Here is a 10,248-nt window from a genome sequence, read left to right as displayed (position 1 = left end):
TAGCAGGGAATGGCATACACCAGCTCATAAATCTAAATGATTCACAGCAACAGCCTGCATAGCATAATAAATGTTTCAAGAAATCAATGGGCAAAACTTCTGTGTTGCAGCTGCATCTAAACACACTCAAAAATTAATAGCTGGAGTTTGAAGGCTACAACAGGGTAGTAAATTGTCTAGCAAAGTGCTGCCAGGGTGAGTCAGTATGAAATGCTGGTACAGAAGAGGCCCCAGGCTGAGCGCATGCAGGAGGAACACTCTGCAGTGCCAAGCCAGGGTCTCTTTGGGTCAAGACTCAAGTCCAGAACTATGTATTGGAGGCTACTTTCCCTAGTGAAAGATCAACCCCAAGAGTGCCCGGCCCTGGTGAACCTGCTCAGCCACACCCAGCGTTCTTTGTCAGTGCATGCACCTAGTTCAAGGGAGTGGCTTTTTTTTTTTTTTTTTTTTTTTTTTTTTTTTTTAGAACTGTATTCTCACCAACCTGTGACCTTTAATGCTGCTGGGGTGTAAAAGGGAAGGAACCCCTTTCTTGGTGTGTGGGAAGGATGAGGGAAGGGAACATCAAAGGAAGCAGAGAGAAAAAAAAAATTGAAACCAGACTATCTCCAAGCCTGCAAATAGTATGCTAGAAGTCTCTAGAACAGGACCAGGGAAGTGAAAGCCATTTCCAGCCCAGGCAGGTCCCACCCTAAAAAGCAAGAAAGTCACTCCTCCTGGAGCCCACTGTGGCTGGCCTGACCCTGGTTAGTGGCTTATTATTCTCTAAGCAGCCTTCAGGGAGAGCCACAAAAATAAAATCATGTTCTGGACTCTTGTGAGCCCCAATCTGTCTCAGTCAGACCATCTCGTGGTGTGGAAAGAAAAAGAAAAACCAATTCCCAGAGCCTGTCCTGCAGGTTCAAGGGCTCCTTGCCTTGGGCACCCCTTGGTGAAGCGCCAGTGCCTCCATTTCCACTCTGTGAGGTAAAAAGGAATTTCTTGGGTATGCAATCTTGACCCTGTTGCTGAGCTGACCTCTCCAGACTTGCTTCCTCTTGAAGGCAAACTTTTCAGGCTTTGTTCATTTATTTGTTTTTAGAGAGAAGAGTTTCTCTGTATAGTCCTGGCTCTCCTGGAGCTCGATTTGTAGACTGGGCTGGCCTTGAACTACCAGCTTCTACCTCCTGAGTCCTGGGATTAAAAGCATGTGTTAGCATGTTGAGGTAAATGTTTAGTGTGTGTGTGTGTGTGTGTGTGTGTGTGTGTGTATGTGTTTATGGAGCGCGCTAGAGCAGCTTCCACTCCTGGCCTTAGCCTATCTTCATATTGGCCTTAAATTCATATTTAGGTTCAAGTCTTTGGCAATAGGGCCACTGTTCCATAGTGTGCTGTAAATATTTATTTTTCTGTGTATTCTATTATTTGACTTCTTAATCTTTCTGGCCTGGGATAGACTCCCACACACACACCCCTGAAAAAAAAGTAGCAGCTGATTCTTAGAGGTAGCAAGAACCCCTTGGTGAGGGGGTACACACCTTCAAAGACAAACCAACCAATCTAGAGGCAGACTCTGTCCTGGGAGACCCTATGCCTGCACTTCAGCTAGCCCAGGCTCAGGTAACAGATGAAGCAAAGCTGTCACCATAGCTCATAGCACCCCAAAGCACACTCACTAAAGAGCATCCTGAGTGGTTCACCTGCCTTGCTTGGCCAAGAAAGTCACAATACAGACCCCAGACTAGCGCTTCTCAGGCCTCTGTCTCTGGTCTGGACACACCGGTTTCTTTCCCAGGTGACTTATATGGCACATCGTGCCTCCTGTCTCTAGCACAAGAACTTTTTTTTCCCTGTGACTATTTTGCGTTCTAGCCTTCCTCAGAAGGTCTGCATTGACCCAAGCCATAGAAACGAGGGCTGGGCAGGGCAGGGCCCCAGGGGTAACCAGCCTGTCAGAGGTCTCTGGTCAACACCACATATGCCAGCTCTTAGCAAAGTCTGGATGTTTCCTAAGCATAGCTGAAGTTTGGGGACTCACCCCATACGCTTCACATATCTCCTCCACAGAGGAAGGGAATGCAAGATGATGGAGGCTCTTGACAAGAATCTAAACTCTGGAAACCAAAGTGCCATTTTCTTTCTTTCTTTCTTTCTTTCTTTCTTTCTTTCTTTCTTTCTTTCTTTCTTTCTTTCTTTTTTTTAAATATGGAACGCTTCACGAATTTGCGTGTCATCCTTGACAGGGGCCATGCTAATCTTCTCTGTATCGTTCCAATTTTAGTATATGTGCTGCTGAAGCCAGCACCAAAGTGCCATTTTCAAGTCACAGTCTGCTTCCTGTGTCTTGCCTTTCATGGTTCACTTTTACAAAGGCCCAGGGCTAGGCTAGGCTAGGCTTTGTACTTCTCCTGAATGGCTCAAGGAAACAATGTTTCTCCCGTAGTCTCCTAGACAGCAGAACCTTCTGTGAACCTTCTGCATGCAAAGTGTAGATCATCTTCTCGCCAGTGATCGGCTGAACAGGATCACTTCCTGTGTGTGTGCACCTGCAGATTCCCTGGAGACAGTCTCCTTGGCTTCCCAGCTACAGTGAACTCCCTGTGCTTAGTAGCTGATACCCCTCTCTCTAATTTCTTAGTGATCAGTTTCTTTTTTCATCAATTTTTTTTTGCTAATGCACAACACAATGGGTTTCATTATGGCATTTCTATACATAGATAACATTGTGTCTTATTTATGTTCCCCCCTCATGCACTAACGTCCCTGCTCCTTCTTTCCTCTCTTGCTGACCCCCCTTTCCCAGTCCTCCATAGGCCCCTTTTGCTTTTGTGTCATACACACACACACACACACACACACACACACACACACACACACACAGGAGGGGGAGTCTAGATTCTCCATGAGAAGGCATGCAATATCTTGTTTTTCTTTGCCCCCAGTTACCTTCTCATTTCATCTCTCCCCTCCCTTTATGTCCCTCTCCCCATGTAGTCTCCCTTCTTTGTATATAGGTGTATAAATACACATGCATATGTGTCTACATTATAGACTTAGAGAGAGATAGCTAGACTATATATATTATGCATATTCATATACAAGTCCATGAGAGACAATACTGAGATTGGCTTATTCCATTTAATATAGTGATCTCCAGTTGTATTTGTTTTCTTGTAATCATTTTCTTATGGCTGAGTAAAATGGCATCCTGTGTATGTATACACAGGCAGGTCTGGTAGGACTCCCTTTTATTCCTAGCACTTGGAAGGCAGAAGCAAGAGGATCCCTATGAGTTTGAGTTTTAGATTAGCCAGAACTACATAGTGAGACTCTGCTTTAAAAACAAAAGAAACAACATAAAATAGAGGACATATTTTTTTGTATCATCTGCTTTTAGATAAAATCGTCCCTCCAACGAGCCATGCTGGTGCAAGCACCAAAAATTCACTCCTTCCTCCTTTGTGCTGTGTGTCACAAGGCTGCACCACAAAATGAACTGATGTTCATCACTAGTGATATCTAAAGTGTTCCAAGATAGGGCAACCTGCTCTTCAGCCACCCCAGATGGCAGCCTGGGAAGATACCATAGTTGCTTTCTGCCCAGCCTATAATGGCCCCTGACCTGTCACAGACAGCAGGAGTCAGTGTGAGAAGAGCCTTCATGTTCATAGAGCCTCTGAAGTGGAAACTTAAGGGTTCTTTGGAAAGTCAATAATGTCAGGTGGTGTTTTGCTGAGGCAAACACATGAAGGAATGCTTTCCTGAAGCAGACACGGGTAAAAGGATGAACACTGCTAAAGCAAGAACATGAAAGGACATGCGATGAAGGATTCTTCTCTAACAACATGCACCGTATTGATTTGCTTTAAAATGCAAAGCTAAGCTTCATTTGTTGTGACTCCATAGAGAGAAATGCGCCAAAAAAAAACCCTCCTGGTGATGTTTTGGCGGCTTCTTGCTGCTTTCTCAGATTTGGACCGATTGGCAGAGAGATGTCAGCTGATATAGACTCATGCGAAGTTTTGCTAAGACAGACTCACGTGGTGAGGCAAGACACGTGGAAGACACATGATGTTTGGAAGGAGTATAAATAGGACTCAATGGACGGCTTGCTTGCATAGCCAGTTGGTCTCCCAGCATCACTGATCTTCACTTCCTTGAGAGAGGCATGGCAGAGAGCTTCTCCTGCTGACTTGTGCCAGTTCAGCTGAGGCCTGGCTGTCTCTGCTAGGTTATGCAGCCGCTGCTGATTTGCTATCCCGACACTAATGAACTGAGTTGCTGGTGTATTCGTGAAATATTTGCAAGTGGATTGAGCTGCTGCTGTTGTCTCCTGTGAACTGAACTGCTGATTTCCTGACAAAGCAGATGAAATTTGCTGCAAAGAACAATTTTTAGATAGGTCTATCTTCCCTGTATCCTAATAACCTTTCTTTTCCACTGCCTCTGGTGGGTGGTGGGCTAGAAGGGGGTGGGGCTAAAGCATTTAAGAACCGTTATTAAAAATATGATTTGAAAAAAATCTGAGTAGGGTAGTGGTGGCGCACACCTTTAATCCCAGCACTTGGGAGGCAGAGGCAGGCAGATTTCTGAGTTCGAGGTCAGCCTGGTCTACAGAGTGAGTTCCAGGACGGCCAGGACTATACAGAGAAACCCTGTCTCAAAAAAACAAAAAAAGAAAAAAGAAAAAAATCTGAGCTACAAGTCTCTCTACTCCCCCATCCTTCCTCTTCACCACCTCCTCTAAGTCTCACCTCCAGCTGCCTGCAGGAGGAGATGGAACAGAGGAGGAATGGAAGGCTTCTTCTAATGAGGCCCTTTACGCTTTGAAACAAGGCAAGTCCCTACAGAGTGAAGGATAGCTGACAGGCGATTTTGTCCTTTTTTGTTGGTTTGTATGACACCAGCTCTTGGAATCTATTTTAAAGAGGTCTTAACTTTACTTAACGTTCAGTGTAGATACAGATCTTGTCAAAGGTGGATTTCCAGTCTCTAAGCTTGGGTAGAAATCCAAACCTTGCCATGCCCAGCGAGGTTCAGGAAGAGTTGACATTATTAAGCTTCAGACCATCATCTGGTGAGCTGTTTAATTAATGATTTAATAATTGCTTTTGAACAGGCATTTAATCACTGCTTTTAAAATTCCACCAAGTGCAGGCTTAATGCAGGCCTTCCTTCGTCCTGGAGATGCCCTGTAGTTACTGGTAACAACCAGGGCCCCAGAACACCCCCAAACACTCTTGAAACTAGAAGACTCCAGCATGCAAAATCACGGCTACCTCTGTTGTTTCTCTACATTGTATATTGGGTTTTGGCAAAGACAGCTCTGCGGCTAAGACTGAATGTGCTATAGATAGACCTGAAGATCATGGAGCTGAAAGGGAAGCCAGGGTACTGGTAATTAGGAGGAATTCTTAATTATTCCCCAATTTTGATCCTGTGGGAGCCGAAGAAATGAAGGGAGAACTTGAGATATGCTATAGTTTAACTATGATCCCAAGGACAACCTTCCAAAGGTTGATGCAGTTAATGCAGTTGATGCAGTTAAGTATTAAATGCTCCTGGCTGACTCTAAGGGAATCTTTCTTCCGCAGAGACGGCCTGTCACTGACCTTTCTAGGCAGGAAATGAGCTGATAATGGGACCTTCGGAAATCACAGATGCCTGGGTATGAGCCTTTGATAAGGTGATTCATTTAATCATGCAAATGAATGTTTATCTCCTGTAATTTGCAAGGCCCCCCTTCTCTCAACGGAGGGCTGGAGGAGAGCTGCCCTGTGTACCCCTTTCCTATCCTGGAAGAACAATCCTGCTTGTCTTAGGGGACCGCAGGCAGTCTGCAGCTGGTGGTGCTTACAGCACTTAAAAGACAGCTGCTGGGAACTTGGGGGGTGGTGTGGGGGGGTGGGGCACAAGCCCAGTGGAAGAGCCGCCTAAGCAAATGGGGAGGGAATGCCCACTGTGTCTTAGGGAAATGGACTTGCTTGCTCCTGTCTGGAGGAATGGAACAGATTGAGGCGGGGGTGAGAGGGTGGGGGTAAGGGGGCTGCAGCCTTAATTCTGATACTCTTTGAATTAGTGGCTCGTTGGAGGCACAACGGTGACAGAAGCCTGGATGTTGCTTGAGGCTGTCTCAAGTGCAATATTCCGGGATAGAGGAGACTTAGGCATGCCCAACCTTCTGACATTGCAACGCAACTTTATCATCCACAAAGTTCATGCTCAGTAATCATGAAACGAGTCACAAAAATACTACAGAAGAAAAAAAAACCCTCATGTTTTAAATCCGTTTTGTTGTGGGCCACATTTATAACTATCTTCAGCCCCAAGAGGCTACATGTGGCCCTTGGTTACAAGTTGAAAACATCTGGTAAAGAAGGCCAGAATGCCACCAAGTCATCCAACTAGGTGTGTGGGCTCCTGGGGGCAGGAGTGTGCAGGGAGGCAGGGACTGGGGGGTGCCTGTGTTATAGCCTAAAAGAGAGCAGTGATTTCCTGGGATAGTGGCAGCTCCTATATGTGAATGTAGGCTGCATTATAAACTGAGCCACTTGGATGAAGCTGTCCAGCACGGGGCTAGGAAGTTCTTTCTGTCTGTAGGGTTGGAAACAAGTGCTTCTTGCAGTCATATGTGGAGGGTAGCCATGGGGCTCTTCTGTGTTTATTACACAGCAGAAACATGGGGTCCTCATACTCCATACTGCCCTTCCTACCTGCTGGGGCTATGCAGGCCACAGGGGTAGGGCAGCGTGGGGTGAGGCAGGGCAGGGCAGGGCAGGGCCCTTTGTGCTGTGTTGCTGAAGGTCACTCCCTCTGTCAGCACTGGAGCAGTTTGCTGAAGGCATGCAAGCTGTTAAAGAGAAAGATCTTAGTCTGATCAGTGGCTCAGTGGGTAAGTACTTACAGGTTTGCAAAGATTCTAAGTTCGGTTCCCAGCATCCATAACAGGCAGCTCCCAACTACCAGTAACTCTAGCTCCATGAAATCTGACACAGCCTTTTCTGTCTTTCAGGGCTTGCATGCCATGAGTGGCGCACGCGCACGCGCACACACACACACACACACACACACACACACACACACACAAATAATAAAAACAAATCTTTAAAAGGTGGAAAACCTCTTAGGCCTATTGTACCACAAAAAAAAAAAATTATTTAGATTTGTCAATTAGGCAACTCTCAAACCAGAAATGTTCTGAGAACTCCAACCAACAATGTGATCATGGAAATGAAGCACAGAAAACCACCCTCAAGCCAGGAATGGCTGAAGTTCAGTTACCTGGTGCCAGGGCTTCTTGTAGCCAACTCAAATTCAGTTAACTGTGATTAAACCCATTTATTTCCCTCAGGCCCTGGGCCCAAGGCAGGTGCCCAAGCTATGCTCACAACCTCTCTGGGTTTCATTCTCAGCAACACAGCATGGGGAGCAATGAACAGAATAGGAACAGCAAGACAGTGTCAAGAACCAGGCACCTGGCTGTGCACACCTGTAATCCTAGCACTGGGGAGCTGGGGCAGGAGGATCCTGAGTTGGAGCAGAGCCTAAACCTGTGGAGCGCTCCCTTGTGGGAACTCAGTATCTCCAGGTCAGTATCCCTGGTCATAGCGCATCAGGGCCCTGGCAAGAGATGACTTGTTGGCCCGTGGCCATTTTCCCAAGCGACATACTTGGGAAATACACTCAGCCAAACCCAAAGATCTCCAGAAACTGGTTTTCCTGGTCTGGAACACCAGCCTCCCTGAGAGCAAAGCAACCGCACACCCTGCCCAGGGCTGCCTGCTACCCAACCCCAGCTCACTTTGTACCCACACTCCAGACAGAGGATTTCCTGGGAAACGTCTGTGTTTTCCATTTTCCTTCTCCTTTACAACTCTATTTGGAAAACCCCCTTTTAACTTATGGCAGCTTGTCTTGTTTGCAGCTGAACGGCCCCAGTTCTCCTCTGCTTCAGGATTGGGAGAGGAGGGGTGGTGTAGGGGCCTGGGCAAGTGGGGACCTTCTACTTGGCAATCTACAAGGAGGGGACTCTTGAGGGATCTATGAGGGAATTCACGGAAGCTCACCCTGAGCTCTAAATTCTCCAGCTATTTATTTATCTTGCTCTCTACTCACCCTTTTGTCTGTCGTTTACTGGTTTGTCTATCACATCAACAGAAACAAGAAGACAGAAATTTGCAGAAGAGACTGATACCAGCTCACAGTGACTCAGGCAGAGGCACACCTAGGAGTTCTTTACTTTCAGCTGGAGAGGAAGGGAAAGAGCATTTCTATTTGCTCACTGTAGCTGACTGGTTTCTGCTGACCTCCTACAACCTCAGGCCTCTCTACCCCCTACCCCATCTGTGTGTGTGTTTGTGTGTGTTTCTATTTCTTTCTCCTCTCTCTTTTAGAGATGGGGTGGGGAGTTTATCTGCCAGTTCTGGGCAGCAAGGCAAGTAAGTACATGATGCCAGAATACTTAAAGCCTTTACCAGAATAACAATCGGAAGCTTTCCTATATTAATTCTTGCTGCTACCTATTCTATTCACCATGGCCACAGAAAATAGAGGTTTATAACTAGGAGATGTAACTTTAATTCCAGCTCCAGGGAGGATTTGACTTGAAGCCTTTGAATGCCCAGCTAGATACCTGCCCTGATGACTACTCAGCATGAGAACTAAGTAGAGGGGACAGACATGGGGACAGATGTCATTGTGACTTAGAAGTTATTATGAAATTTACCAAGGGCTAAAGTGTTCATGCCTTATTCTTTTAAGACCTGGTATTTCTCTGAGCCTGGAGCCATTCTAGAAGCCAACAAACTCCAGGGGTATTCCTGTGTCTCCTCCCCACAGTGCTGAGGTAAGAGACTTGTACTGGGGAAGCACAGCCACACCCAGTCTTTTACATAAGTTCTGGGATCCAAGTTTGGTCCTGTATGTGCAGCAAACAATAATGCAGCTCTCTGGCCCTTGGTGCTCCCCAACACACCCCTTGTTTCTGGCCCCTGGTGCTCCCCTCACCCCTGAGAATGTTGGTAGTAAAAGGAAAAACCAGGTGCTGTAAGTTCAAGAAAGAAGACACTACACATGCCTCTCCAAGGTACCACTGCCTTGCATGGGGCTGTCATGTGTCATGGGATCCAGAATCCCACCAGCTTCATCTGCTCTGACAGGACAGAGCAGGCCCAGCCTTGAGTGGGCCACTGTAGACATAAATTTTTTGCAGCCTACTATTAATAAGGGTTCAACCTCTCCTCTAGCCCACCACCCAGCAGAGGTAGTGGAAGGCTAAAGTTATTAGGATGTAGGGGAAGCGGACCTGTTTAGCAATAAATAGTTCTTGGAGGGCGAGCTCAACTTTCTTTGGCAGCAGTTCAGTTCCATAGCAAATACCAAATACGACTCAGCATCTGCAGACCAGTCCTCTAGGCAGGCAGAATGAACTCAAATGTGTACATGCGCCCACGCGCACGTACACACACACACACACACACACACACACACACACACACACACACGCACACACACACTGGCAGCTGCTGTCCAGTCCTGAAGGCACAGTTAGGTCCACCTACCAGCCTGAGGTAAGGCCAGTTCTTGGGTGAACTTCTCTCAGCGATGGTGTAGTGAAGAATAGCAAGGCAGAGTAAACCAAACCAAAGTTCAGTGCTCGTCCCCCACTGTCTGGGGGGGTCATATTTCATCAACCGTCCTTTCATGTGTTTGCTTTATCAAAACACCCTATCACCTGTGAGCCCTAGCAAAACATCGCTTGATATAACTTTCCAGAAAAAAAAAAAAAAAACTAAAAGTTTGCACTTTAGGCTACAGCAAGGGAGGGCAAGGCATGTCATAAAGGTGAAATGAAGTGGATATTTGAACAGATGAACAGAGAAAGTGTCCCATCTCACCTTGCCACTGTCAGAGAACCCTGCAGCAGGCCCACAACCAAGTTACAGGCATTTTTAAAAATATTTAAAATATTAAAAATATTTTAAAATTTCCGATTCAGAGCAAAATGATTGTTATGTTTGAAATTTGATATTAAAAAGATATAGAATTTCCCCCAAACTCTATCACTCAGATCTAAACATTTAGCAGCCAGTCCATTGCCGGTCTTGTTAATTTGCTTGTATTTTATGCACTTATTAAGTATTACAGATGTTCTTTAGTAACCTCCTCTTTTATTTCATTTAATACATCATGTTTACTTCTCTATACTTTTAGAGATTTCTTATAAAACACGTCATGGACATGGTGTAGCAGGTACTTCACACAAAGTAG

At 46.0% G+C, this 10,248-nt stretch overlaps 1 non-coding gene across 1 annotated transcript; it reads right to left on the bottom strand.

The window, feature by feature from the left end:
* Nucleotides 1-2,178: 2,178 nt before the first annotated feature.
* Nucleotides 2,179-2,284, bottom strand: LOC116094485. The gene has a single exon (XR_004120144.1). It is a non-coding gene; the product is annotated as a U6 spliceosomal RNA (small nuclear RNA).
* Between the last annotated feature and the right edge of the window lie 7,964 nt (nucleotides 2,285-10,248).

This window comes from Mastomys coucha, unplaced genomic scaffold (genome assembly GCF_008632895.1).
Source record: "Mastomys coucha isolate ucsf_1 unplaced genomic scaffold, UCSF_Mcou_1 pScaffold16, whole genome shotgun sequence".
Lineage (NCBI taxonomy): Eukaryota > Metazoa > Chordata > Mammalia > Rodentia > Muridae > Mastomys > Mastomys coucha.
This window is presented reverse-complemented; position numbering and strand designations above follow the sequence as displayed.